Consider the following 13,828-nt stretch of genomic DNA (forward strand, 5'->3'; position numbering starts at 1 on the left):
CCACATCCTTAATTAGTTATCTGTGATGGATATCTAGAGGGAGAATCCATTTTAATTTGACTGGCAGCAAAAGACCTTGGGATATACTATCCGTATGGTACTGGAAGGTTTTCACTTCGTGTTAGCAACTACGGTGACGTTCTCCCTACAGGTCTCCGGGAGGCTGGGAAGCGATGTAAATACCGAAACGGTAAGAAGTCAATGGGAAGGCAGGCAGCTCTGCGCGGCCCGGGCCGCCCGCTGGGCCCGGCGCTTGGCTGTTGCCATGGGAACGGCGGCGGAGCGCGGGCGGGCTGCGGGCGGCCCCTCTCGCGAGAGCGGCGGCGGGGCGGGCGCGGGGTGAGCTCATCCCGGGCTGCGCGGGCGGGGAGCTCCGCGCTTAGCCCAGCCCAGCCCAGCGAGCGGAGCGGAGCGGAGCCGAGCCGCCGGCAGCCGCCGCAGCAACTTTGTTGGGTGAGTTGCGAGCGACGAGCCGGGGCGGGCTGCGCGCTGTGCCCCCTGCTTCCCGCCGCGGAGCCGGCCGTGGGGAGCCGCCGTGCCGCTGGCCGAGGGGGTGTGCGAGCGGGTGGGTGGGTGCGAGTGCGGGGGAAGGGAAGCGGCCCCCAGCCCGACAGCCGCCCCCCCCGGGGTGAACGGGGGCGAGGGCAGTGGGGTCCGGGCGAAAGTGGCCTTCTGAGCTCCGTCCCGCCGCAGCCCCCGGAGCCGGGCCGGAGGGCGCCCGCCCTAGGCGCCCCCGGGGCGGCGGGAGCCCGCCGTGCCGGCAGCCCCGGGGCGGGTCGGGCGCGGGTCCCCCCGCAGCGAGCCGTGCCCGGTGCCAGGTTCCGGATTTGTATCTTTTTTCTCCGCAGGAAAGGCAGCCCCGAGCGGGAGCGGCGCGGCCGGAGGCGGCGGTGAGCGAGGCGGCCCGGCCCGCTGCGCTGCGCTCCGCTCCGCGGCGGCTCCCGCGCTGCCCGGCCGTGCGGAGGCGGAGGCGGCCGCGCCAGGGCGCCCTGCGGCGGGGGACGCGCTGCCCGGAGCCGCACACGCCGCTCGCCTCCGCGGCTCGCTAAATAACTTGCCTCTTGTTCGCCGCTGTAAGTTGCACTGAGGCTTTTTTTTTTTTTTCCTCCTTCCCCTTTCTTCTTCTTTACTTTTTATAGCCAGCGAGGGTGTAGTCGGACTGGTTTTGTTCCGAGCCGGTGCTGAGACCGCAATAATGATAACAATTAGGTGATTTGGAGGCAGCGCCGGTGGGGATGTTCGGAATGCTCTGCTCACGAGGGGCGAGTGGAGGAACGAAATGTTTGCGGATGGTTGATTCCTTCCCTATGAGCCTGGAAAAGTGGGAAAATGGGGAATGCCTTATCTGAATCCTATGGGGAGGAAGAATGAGGCGGAGAAGCAAGGAAAGGTAGATGAGAAGACGATTACCTTCCTAAACCGAGTTTGGTTGCTCTTCCCCCGTTTTATATTGCATGAAGGCCTATGCCACATTTAAAAATAACTGTATTATTTGCACTGGATAGCTGTGATGCAGCTTCGGCTCGTTTAATGAGGAATGCATTCATTCATGTCTGGTAAAGCAGTGATACAAAATGGGAATTGCTCAACTTAATGAAGATCTCCTTGTATAACCTTGGCCACAACATCTGTATGTTTTAGATTGAGGAGGCACGTTTTAACCCGTAGAATAATACAGAGGCTTTTTTTTGGGGATAATACTGCTTACCAAATCATGTTTAAAAATTTTGCCTGCAAAATTGCTTTAAAAAATTTTAGTGATGATGCTTTAATGAACCCGTTACTGCATGCTGAATGAAGTGCATCTGTGAGCACAGAGCCCTAGTTGGTAATACAATGCAAATTTGTCTTCAGAGTAAAGGTGTCGGATTTCATTAGGTTCCAGATCTGTATGGATGAACCAAGGTTGGTGTTTTCGTTAGAAAGCAGCCTTTCCATGATGGAATTTTGATTGATGTTTTTTTTTTCTTTTTTTAACTGTGGGAATTAAGCACTTGTTTCTTTTAAATTAAGACATCAACCAGTTTTGTAAAAGGGAAAAGAGTTTTTGCTGCAAGTACTAACTGGGTAGTCAGTGTGTGTGTGCTCTCTCAGGTGGAAAGTTTGGATGTTATTTATTTGGAATGTATTGCTGTGTTAGACTCCATTCCCCTTCAGCCGAAGTGGTGGGAGAGCCGTGAAAGTATTAAGGTAGGAGTTTGTGGCAATTGTAATCGTAGAGAGAGATCTGTAAGTTGTGTTTCAATGTCAAGGCTTTTATGCCTTAGGCCATCAGATGCCATACCAGTTATTAATGTAGAAACAGTGTGGGAACTTCAGTATAATTTTTTCTTGGTTTCAAAAAATCAACCCCATGGGTTCTATTTCGCTAAAGCTAAAAGGAGAATTTTCATGATTGAATGTTTTGTGTATATACTGTGCCTCATTTTGGTGATTCGTAGTTGGGGATAGGAGATTTTTTCTGCATTTTAAGTGTTTATTTATGGCCAGTTGATTAAAGGATGTGCACTTAGTTGCTCAACATTGTATTAAGAAGGTATTACTGATGCTAATAAAATGCTTAGTTTCATCATTGCTATTTGGGATAGGCACACTTAGCTCTCAGTTGTGGTTTATAAAACCTCTTAGATAATGAAGTCAGAAGCAAAATGGGATGTCAGCTATGACTATTGTAGGGCTGCAAAAATTTGCTTGATGAAAAAGGCTAGCAGGTGTAGAGGCAGGCACTGACACAGAACTGTGAAAGGGTGGAGCTGCAGCCAGGAGTGAAGACTTAATATGGGGACAAGTAATTCATAATCTGTTTTTTCTCTTATGAAGCATATTACTGTCATTTCACTCATGCATCATTGGTTCTAGGCTTGAAGAGCTTTTTTCCTCTTACGTTTATCTGAAATGTTAGTTTAAGGTTTGGGATTGACTTTTGGATAGCTGTTGTTTTAAAAACAGCGTCCAAATGTGGCCTCTTCCTCCTTCTGCAGGTTTTCAAGGAGGTTTTTTTTCTTCATCGTGCTTATAAGCATTCTACTGGCACTTTGGGAATATTTTGTTCTTCTGTAGCTCTTACTGTCATCTCAGTTTTGTACATCTGTCTCAAGTACATCCTTTAAAATGTCTATTTCAGGATTAGTAGTTTTGCTACTATGGAGGCATTTTTTGTTTCTAAGGTAGGAGAATAAAGCTTAAGAACATAAAATATACTAGGTGATTTTGAATTTCAGCAAAGTCATGAGGATAATTTTAGAAATACATTGGGAAAATGTGTGGTAGGCTAGTAAGAGAAAGGGTTGAGGCCCAGTTGAATGTCTTTTCTATGCCTCTGTTTTGTCCTATACCATGTCTATTGTAGAGGAGAAAAAGGAGCTGTTTTCTCCATATCAGGAGTTTAATCCCTTCAGCAAGGGGGTTGGTGCAAGCTATTGAGTTTTTACTGCTACTGGTTAGAAATCCTGGATGCCCTACTGGGGTAAAGGAGCAGAGCTTGGTTTCCCTAATGCTGACATTTTCAGAGGTTGAAATTTATTCTCATTGACCCTAAGTGTTGGCTATTTGGCAAACAGTTTTGATCTGTTATTTCCTTGGCGTTCTTGGCTTCAGGCAGATTCCTTTTACTTCTTACCAGCTTCAAATATTTAAAAAGTCAATAAGGCAGGATTTAATTATTTTAATTTTTTATATCTTTGCTCTGTTTACTTTTATCTGTATCTTAGATTTTTATTTTATTCATTTATTCTGAAAGCCATTTGTTTAACTTGTTAGTAAGTTCCGACAGGAATACAGCAATAGTAAATGCAGTTATGTTATCAGTGTAAATACATAATTTTAAGAACTGCTAGATGAGGGTTTTGTTGATTTGGCATGTGAAATTAATCATATGTTCAGTATCTTTCTGTGAGGGAAAAAAAATTATTGTTCAGTATTTTACGTTTCCAGGGAGATTTGACTTCGGTGACTTGATTTGAGGTATATCTCTCTAAACTGCAGCTTTTAAATAGTCTAAGCTTTATATTTCACAGAGTTCGGTTTAATGTTTTAAGGAGGACTCTCGAGCTAGAGGTTTATGAAGTGGGATTTGATGGCTCTGTGAGACTTAGGATATTCTCCAATGAAAGGCACTCAATGGTTTTTGGGGGTGCAGCCTTACCAACAATGATAAACTGAAGACATTATTGTAAACATGCAGATTATGGCCATTGGTGAGGCTGAATGACAATAATTTTGTGGCTTTGACTGATTTCGATTTTTAATTCTTGTGCAGCTGGCAACACAAGACTAACTCAGTCTGTAGCAGTTTTGGTGTTAGCTTTAAAAGTAGTTTTGCACTCTGAACTTCGGGAAACCCGTTAGGAGTTGCAGAGACTAGAACCGTTTGGTTTTTTTAGCTGTGTTTTTGCATATGAATCAGCAGATAAAATGATTTTAGGTGTCTGTTTTTGCATATGCAAAGTATTAGTCGTTTGTGACATGTCAGTCATCTCAATTATGTCATTGTCTCAGTCTCTTTAATATTGAATTCTGTGGCACCAGCTTACTGGGTGAGTTATTTGATTTAGCTTCTGCCACATGTCTTTTATGTTAAGTGTTAAGTGAGGCTAAGCATTTACAAATCTTTGTTTTCTTTATGGAGGCATGTTTTAAAGAGCACTTCTTTTGAATGCAGAGACAGAGCACTTTTCATACTCTTGATAGGTGTTGAATTGTATGATTGCTAACTAAGTATTCATCATGGCTCTTTCAAGGGTCTGAGTCTGTAAGTGGAGTGGAGTCCTGCAAAGCTGTGCCTTCGTACTTCTGGAGCTCGTGCAGGATGCTGCAGTGCAGTAGCTGTAGCTCTTGTCCCTGCACAGTGGATAGATGTCTCTTTTCAAGAGAGATCAAGTTCCTGAAAAATGCGTGGCTAGGCAGAACAACTTTTCTAAATGTGTATAATAGAGAAGGAAGAGTTTTTTACTGGGACGAGTGGTGCATGCCTAGGCCTGAGAGGCACCTTGAATTTTTTGTTGATGTTTTAATACTCTTTTACTATTGGTCTTAGGGTCTGTAGAACAGGAAGAATGCTTTCTTCAGATGGGTTGTAGAGATTAGTGGTGTGATTTTTGAAGACCAAGTTTTATTTGATAAGTTTTCAAAAGTTGGCATGTATCATATATATATAGTTGATTTAAAGTTGGATTGTTCATTAGTCCATGTGGTTTACCTTCAGTGTTCAAATAGCTTTTGGGGGTGTTTAAATTTTGTGTTTATTTACATTTTGAGGTAACAGGATTACAACCTCAAAATATTCACATAGACCTTGGAGAGACTGGTTGTTATGTTATTACTGCAGCTATGAGATACGTGTTGACTTTGAACTTGTGCTGCAACATGGACTTTTAATTTAGTGAAAGCTTCTTAAGTTCACCCTAAAATATATCCTATTTTTTTCCTAATTGGTGATGTGTAGTGGATTAAAAAAACCTCAACTGGCCAAAATCAGCTGGAAACAAGTTCTTCTTCCAGGCTGTTAGGAGGTGTGGGTCAGAAGTTGAACATAACTTGGAGAAAAGTTGCCAGTTGAGGCTGCCTGTGAGACTTAGTTATGTTTAAAGTACGTAGCTGGATTATTTAGTAGATTTTAAGGTTGACTTTTGTCGGTGGGGGAAATTGCCAAGCATCTTCCTTTGCTCTGGAGCTGCCTTGCTGCCTGTCTCTGTGTAGGAGATGGTGAGCTTCCAGGAGGTGGCAAGGGCTGCTTTTGTAGCATGGCTCTGTTCTCTCGAGTTTCTCGAGTCATGATGCATTTTACAGCACCATCAGCTAAATCAATTGTCTTTTGACTTTTGAATAAATAATGACAGGCTCATTGTATGCTGATGTGACGTGAAATAGGATTAATACAGAACTTTTTTTAAGAGTGGCAGATAATATCTGTAAAACGATTGCTGTGGTAGCAGAACTTTGCGCATGCCAGTTGTTCATGTCAGCAGCTTTGATAGATATCTTGGGTTTTCTTGTTGGCCGTCAGACAGACAGCTCTCTCCAAAGAGTTACACTTTTAAGACATGCATTTGTATATTTGACCAAAGGTTGCTATTGTGGTTTATCCCCAGCCAGCGACTAAGCACCACAGCTTAGCCCCAAGAACATTTTTACATTGTTCTTGGAACTTTTTCAAATGATTGCATTTTTATTCTTGTATTGTTTTTATTATAAGCTACTGGTCTTGCTCACTCAAAATGAATTCACACTGTCATTGGAAGTATTTGGTGCAGATCCATGATTATTGGTGTTTATGGGAGAGGTTATTTCTTGGTTTTTAACTCTTTTTCATTTCTTTTTTTTTTTTTTTCAAAGAGTACTTTCATTTGATTTCAAAATTGCTGTTTATATGCATGGCTTTGTCACTTGGTGTTACTCTAGCAAATAATTTGGGAGAGTAGACATGGATCTCTGGCTGAAAGTGTGGGCATCAAGTCTCCCAACTCTTTGTATTAGAATAATTTTACTTCAGACAGATTTCAGTCTGGTTTCCTGAATTGGAGGTTCCCAACACAGATGTAGTTTGTTGGCTTGGACCTCTGTGACCATTAAGGGCTGGCCACATCTGGTGAACTTCTGGGGAGAGATTTTTAACTTAAACTGGAATTCTCCTAGAGGAAATTATGTGCACCAGAAAACCTATAGAAATTAAAATAAATAATTCTGAGGGTGACAAAGCATTTAACAGATCACCCCAGAGTGACTGGTGAATGTCCATCATTGGAGACTTCTAAAGCTTGACAGGACAAAGCCATGAGCCACTGGGAGCAATGTGGCAGCCAGCCCTGCTCCAGCAGGAGGTTGGACTCCTGGGTTAAACCTTTGTGGGCTCTGCAGGCTGCTAGCTGGTGATAGCTGGAAGGCTCCTCAAAGGACACTGCTGTTGGAAATGCTGTTGTAGGTACAGTTTAAACAACTTTAAAAAATGTAAACCATGCTTATAGCAAGGGTTTTTTTTTTTGGGTTTTTTTTAACTAATGTCAAACACTTCCTTTGGTGTCCAGCACACTTCATGTCTCTTGCAGGGGCAGTAGCACCACTATTGGTGGCTCTCAGGTTGCAAACCTGCAACAGGAAACTCTATTTCCTTTGTCTCTGGGCACACAAGGAGGGGGAATGGGTTGTGTGTGTACTTATTTATTTATCTTCCCTCAAGAGCTTGATGTAAGCAGAAACATACACATCTTGAACATTTGCCTTTTGGCAGGGCCACAGCACAAATTTGCTCTTGCTGAAGAAACTGTGACAAAGATCAGACTTTTTTTTCTTTTCTTAATTTCTGAAGTGTAACATAACTTTGTCTGCATGTTTAAAAATTAAAGGAGACAATGGGTGATGAAACTCAGACCGCAGGCTTAAACACGTTAGGGCTACATAAAAGTCATTACAGTTCTTATCTCTGAACTGTTTAAAGATTTCTTCTTTTTGTTTTTATGGACAAGGCTTCTCACTTTCTGAATTACCAATCTGATTTTTTTTTTTTTTGAATTTTTGAAAACTAAAATGTTTGATACTCTTTTTGGAATATTTTTGCATGAGTAAAAGACAATGCTAGACCTCAACAAATAAATCCTAGAGGGCCTTCCCTCCTTCTGCTGAATGCAGTTGAGATTTCTAGTAGTATTTTTCTTTTCAAATGGGAAGACCTGAAATAGGATTTTATGCTTTCAGTCCGTGCAGAAGAACTGCATAATTGTGCAAAAGAAAGTTTTGGTTTAGCATTCTCATGCTTTGAAAATAAACATATCTTCATGAATGATGTGATACTGGCACTTATCATCTACTTTCCAAATGTATTTAACAGCTTGTTGTATGAATCAGAATAAAATAGTTCAATAGACTGCACTGTATTGATTATACAGCAGCTGGAAGAAAGAGTGAAACATGATGCTTTTCCAAAGCTTTTGCTAAAGAAAGCATTTAGAAGTGAGGAAAAAAGGAGATACTTACCTAAAAGCTGTTAACATAGTTTATCCTTTCTTTGGATTTTTTTTCCTTGACTCTTTCCCTTTGGCCCTTCTTTTGCAGTCCTTGAAGTAGGAAGTATTGACAGAAAGTCAGTTTTTTTGTTTTGTTGAATCCCCCTCTCCTGCCCTGACTTCTGCATCATCTTGCAGGGTAGTCATTGACTCGTACTTGACATAGCTCTGGAAATTCCCAAATCTAATACTGCTTATTGCATTGCCATACAGAGAGGGTAGGAGAATCTTTGCTAGGATGCATCTGTCAATATAAATGAAGATGCTAGTATCATCTTAAAACATGCTATCCATTTCAAATTGAAAAGGCTTTTTTTAAAAATTAAGTTCTGTGGATTTTTAGGGCTTGCCTGTACAGTGACGTGAGTGGTTATGGTAGTCCGGAGTACTGTCTGCCACAGACACCTCCACTTGGCTATTTGAGCTGTGGGATATGCACCATGGAATAATTTGAGAGCCTAAAGTTAATTCTTGACTTATTTTACAATTGCTACCCTACCTAGGTAAAGCCAGAAGATCTGCAGAACTTGACAGGTTTTTTTATCATGTGCTGAAATCATCAAGATTTTATTTTAATCCTGCACTATTGTACTTTTAGTTTCAGCTGGAAAAAAATTTAAGGTCAATTAATATGCTAGATAACATTTGAGAGCAGGGAGAAATTATTCTGTCTCCAAACAACAGTATTGGCATTGGGTGTGAACATGCATCAGTATACTGCGTATTCTAGATTTAATCACTTGTATATGTAGTGTTGATGCAGTAAAGACTTTCAAATTTGTTGGTAATTTAAAGAACATCTCCTGTAAAACAAAGGTGTGATAATAAGCAGTAATTAAGTGTTGCGAAGGGTGCTCACCATTGTTATTTTTACAGAAGTTAGTCATTATCTACTGATTGTTGACATCATTAAATATAATTTTTTAGTAAGTGAGTTGGTGCTTTACATACCTGAGCACCTGAATTAAGGGTTTCCATTCTTGCATTATAGAAGTGTCTTTTTGTTCATGCATCTTAAGTGTAATGACTTGCCTCAGACTGCCAACAACTTTATGCGTGCCAAGGGCAAGAGGGCACACGTTGTGAATGTGCTTTTGAACCGAGACATAGAATGCATTGGTTATGAAAATAGGGGCAGGGGGAAGCAGTCATTTTAGTTCAGAACAACTTTGCAGTCGTGTAGAGCATCGACTATCTGCAAGGTGAACATTGCCTCTTGTAGAAACACAGAGTGCCTAGAGATAGAAAATGCCTGAAATGTTGGGTGAGGGAAGAGAGCTCAATTGTTCCTTTTTTTTTTGTATACCTGCATTTTGCTTAAAAAAACCCACAAAGCAATTGTGGTTATTCCCAAGTGTCATCAAATATTCCCAAGTGTGGTACAGCCTAACTTTAGGTGATAGGTGTCCTCATGTTCTTGAAGCAGAGCTTTAAGTGACTTAGGACTAAATGGACAGACCTCAGAAACTGATCTAAGTACAAAAATTAAGGAGAAGTTGAAGGGATTATTAGATGAAATCCTCATTTAAGCTTTCAGTTATGAGTAATAGGAAGAAGTAATTAGAATTAACAAGGGTCAAACTTGAAGTCATTGGTGAAACAGACAGCTAGTGGACAGATTTAAAATAAAGTAATGGTTTGATCACTTACTTATTTGGAACATGTTGGAAGGTAGTGAGGGAAGCTGGAGAGGATAAAAGCAATCCAGAAACATCCATAGTTATCATGGCTAATGCATTTTGGTAGAGAACAGTACTGAAAAAGCAATCTTTTGACTTGTTTAAATATTGTAGCTAAAACTGTATGAACAAGTCAATCATGTAGTCTGTTTCTGTGTCTCCCTTCTTCTCTCCCTCTTTTTCCTAAGTGTTATAAAAGAAGGGTCCAGAGATGTCTCATTTTCTAGCTTTGAAAGTGAGAGAAAAATTGAAGCTCTGTTTGCAGGGAGGTGGGAGAAGAATCAGCACAACTTGTTAAAAATTAAGCTAAATGCTTAAAATTCTGCCTAGTTTGGTAAGTTTGAATCCTGCTTTCCTCCAGAATGATTAGCTTTTTTTCCCAGGTTTTGTCAGAAAACAGAACTAGATTAATGCTTGCTTGAAACTTTGCTACAAATTAGAACTTTATTCCTTGTAACAGAAGTTATATGAGGATTGTATAAACGTTGTACCTGCTTGTGTGGTTTTTCGTGTTCAAGTTTTTACATGGGTAAAGAAGGGGACTTGTGAAACAGTGCTCTCTATTTCAGTGGCATTTTACAGGTTGCAGTAAAAACTTGGCTTTGCAGCAGTATGTGGGTGTTATGTGCTTGCAAGTAAAGTAATTTAATGTTAGTATTTAATAGTGCTTTTGAAAATGAAGTAATGGTATGTGTAGTATAATGCAAAATGCCCCTAAATACTGGTTGGTTTCTGCATTTCAGTATTTTCCTGTTGCTGATGAAGGAGGTACAAAAACCTTATTGTGTAAGATGTTCGAAGCTATTTTGCCAGGTAGAAAAATTCTTTCTGAAGGTGGTGGTTTTTTTTTGGTGGTTTTTTTGAATCTAGTGTTAGTGCTGAGTTACTGTTCTGTTGGCTTAAAAATGTTAATAGCAGTAGCTATCTTTTATTCTGTAACCCCTTTGTTATCACCTTGGCACTTAGCTGAGATGCCAAAAGCTCTTGAAATACACTGCAGCTTCAAGCAGGCTAGGTGCTTGAATAGTGGCAGCCTGGGTAGCAAGTCAGTGTGTTTTGCTATCCTTGTGCTCAAAATTTTGAACCAAAGTCTTAGGATGATGTTGAAGTGCCACTGTTGTTTGGTTTATAACGATGTTAATTAGTGCTGAATGTCATTAAGATGAACATATGCAGTGTTAATGAAACTACTTGTGAAATGGAGCTATTGTCATTATCTCACTGCATGGTTGTACTGAAAAGTTGCTTGGCTCTTCCCCGCAAGAAAGGTAATTGAGAAGGGCTTACAGCGTGTAGCTATCCCTTGGGAATGGATCATCTGGTCTCAGTCACCTCTTCTAAGACACTGAATGTTCAGAGACTTGGCTGCAGGGGGAAGGACTATTTAAATTGCCATGTACAGCTTTGACCATACTCTCTTCTCAGGGCCTTTGCTTATCTTGTGAACACAAATGAGCTGTCCAGTCCCATGATTACATGTGAGGACCAGGCTGTTGCTTCTGGTAAGGTTAATATCATCTGATCTTCTCCTTTTTTGCATCTTGGAAGAAAGGGATTTGTGTGAGGAAGGTTCTGTAAATGATCTCTACTAGTGGCAGAAACAACTACTTTTGGGATGAAGTCTGATTTCCTTATATGTCATTTTTCCTCCTCCCCACTTAGTTTTAGACTATTCTGCCTGTCTTGATTAAAAAAAAAAAGGGAGATGAATCAAGCAGTGTAATTGTTGACAATAGGTAAGTATTTTGTAATTGTGTCCGTACTTTCACGGACTGAAAACCATGAAAACCAAAGGTGTAATTGGACATCTTAGGCAAAATAGAGAATCATCTAGATAACTAACGTGGTGCAGTATAGTTGCATGATAGTTGTGCTGCTCTGCATTGCGTGCACTCTATTTATTTATGGGTACTAATGAGATTGTATTTTGATGTGACATTGTCAGTGCTTTGTATTCATTAGTTTACCTCCTTGACTTTGTGAAGTAAGGAAATGCAGGTGCCCTTGAGCAAGTTGTTTTAACACACACGTGAGAAATCTGTAGTAGTGTTCATAGCAGAAGCTGCCTTAGGCTTTAGATTTCATCCTACTGTGGACAAATTTGTTTATAACTAGCTGTAAAGCTGTACTGGAGACTCTTGAGCCAGCTCAGAGGAAGGCAGTGACTATAACTACACTTGTCTGCAGTCTGCTTTTTGCTCCCAAGAGTGACTCTGTTCAGCTCAAACTCCTGCTGTTTACTGGGAACAGTCCCTTGCCTCATGGGATCTCATGTATATACATCAATGGCCCCTTAGTAAGCTTAAACAAAACCATGACATTTACAGATTAGTGCTCCAACCTGTGTCCTGGACTTATTTTATTTGCAGCTTTAGCTGTCAGTGCCTACGTGACACAATCATAACACTGCTGAGTTTGTAGTTGCATGTGTGCAGCATTTAATAGCAGTAGCATAGCATCTCATGTGAGCTGACCAGCCTTCCTCTTCAAGCTTAGGGAATTGTATTGGGTGTTGGGCTAATGTGGCTGTCACCTTTCTGGTTCTGGTGTTAGTCCTTTAGCTGAGAGGTCAGAAGATCAATGGTACCAGCAGAGTACCTGGCATGCTCCAATTAGAGTAATACTGGAATAGATTGCCTCAGATTCTAATTGCCAGGTAGATGTCTGTGTTTTAGTGCATCTTGACCTGCAGCAACAGAGAATGAGAAGGTCTATTAAACTGCTAAAGGAATCAAACAGAACGTATGCAAATTGTCATAATTTGTCAATGCATAGAAATTGTCAAATCTAAGGCCATTAAAATGTGTTTTAAAGTATTGATATCTGGTGTAGGCTCTCAAGTCATCTTTAGGAGGAATTGAGTTCAAAAGTTGCATGTGAAGTACTGCTTGGCTGTACTACAGAGAATGTCTTTGCTGACACTGCACCCTGTGAGAGTCAGCCAACACACCTTGCATTGTCACTTGCAGTTTTTCCATTTTAGTTTTTGTCTAGTTCTAGCAAATGCATGGATAGTGTTCTTCAGCTCAGTGCTAGCTCTGGTATCCACGCTGCATGGCAGTCACTGCTGAGATTGCAGTTGCGGTATCCTACATTTCTCATAACAATTCTTCTTTGAGGCAAGGTTGCCCTCAAAATTTTTGGTTTGCTATGGAAACCAGCCGGTGTGGTTATGCTCTGCATGTTCCTTCCAGTTTGCTTTTTTCCTTAACACTTCTTTCTTCTCCCCAGCTTCCTAAATATTTTGAATTTGCTGGGTTTTGGTTTAGTCCCTTCTGTGTCTAAAAGTGTCCAACAGGTCTTGTAAAAGCAGACTAATGAGTAGGTGAGGTTGAGTCCCAGCAGTGGTGAGAGCTGTAGCACACACCACAAGGATGTTGTAAGCTGCCAGAGAAGCTGTGTGATGAATGCAGTTTCATGGGAGGAACTTCAGCTGGAGTGTATGTATTTTTATATGTGAAATCTGAGCGAGATTTGAAGGTACTAAGGCCTTGTTAATTCATGTAATTGCTTGTTTGGTATGGATTTCTGTCAAGTCTTCTTTCTGGGAAATGTGCAGAAGATAAAATGAATTGGAAGCCTGTAGTGGTATCTGTATTAAGGTTGCTCAATAGTTTCTGTTTTACGAGATATTTTCTTTCCTGCCCCCCGGTATGGTTAGTGCTACTGCTGTGTGAGCAGCTTTTGTGGGTTTTTTTGGTAGAAGAAATCACTGTATCAGGGAAATGCCTTCTTCCTCCAAGAATATTTTGAAATATCACTTCCCCAGTGTTACTGTTGAATATTGAAATATTGGTTACCTGGAGCTTTTTCATACTACCTTTCCTCAAGAAGAATCTTTCCACTGTGCAACCAAGACGTATGTGTGTTTAAAGGCTCACCCTGCAAAAGTCAGTGATCAGAGGAGGACAAACACAAAAGGGATCCTGCTTTTCCACTGTCCTCCCAATTCACTCTCATCAGACACTTGTAGCTTCCAGCTGCCTGTGCTTACTGGCAAATGCTTTGTAAGGCTAGGTTGAAAAGAGGTGGTATGGTGAGTGTGAAAGATGGTTTTGTTCTTGCTTTTGCTTGTCTGACCAAAACTTAAGCATTTTTTTCTTCAATTTTCTTTTCTCTTCTGTTTGAGAACTTAAGCAGGATCATTTTGTA

The 13,828-nt window shown here is 41.2% G+C and overlaps 1 protein-coding gene across 7 annotated transcripts in view; it reads left to right on the forward strand.

Annotated features, from left to right (window-relative positions):
- Positions 1-324: 324 nt before the first annotated feature.
- Positions 325-13,828, forward strand: part of SIPA1L1 (signal induced proliferation associated 1 like 1) — a 199,478-nt gene continuing 185,974 nt past the window's right edge. For 5 of the 7 annotated variants that reach the window (XM_085062215.1, XM_085062220.1, XM_085062219.1 and 2 more), the window contains exons 1-2: positions 326-453; positions 849-1,073. The gene's annotated coding sequence lies outside the window, so the exon portion shown is untranslated. Of the gene's footprint in view, positions 454-848; positions 1,074-13,828 lie in introns of all 7 variants that reach the window. The other 2 variants (XM_085062218.1, XM_085062216.1) reach the window with 2 other exon arrangements.

The sequence above is a fragment of the Lichenostomus cassidix genome, chromosome 5, assembly GCF_008360975.1.
Source record: "Lichenostomus cassidix isolate B80296 chromosome 5, HeHo_3.0, whole genome shotgun sequence".
NCBI classification, from domain to species: Eukaryota; Metazoa; Chordata; class Aves; order Passeriformes; family Meliphagidae; genus Lichenostomus; species Lichenostomus cassidix.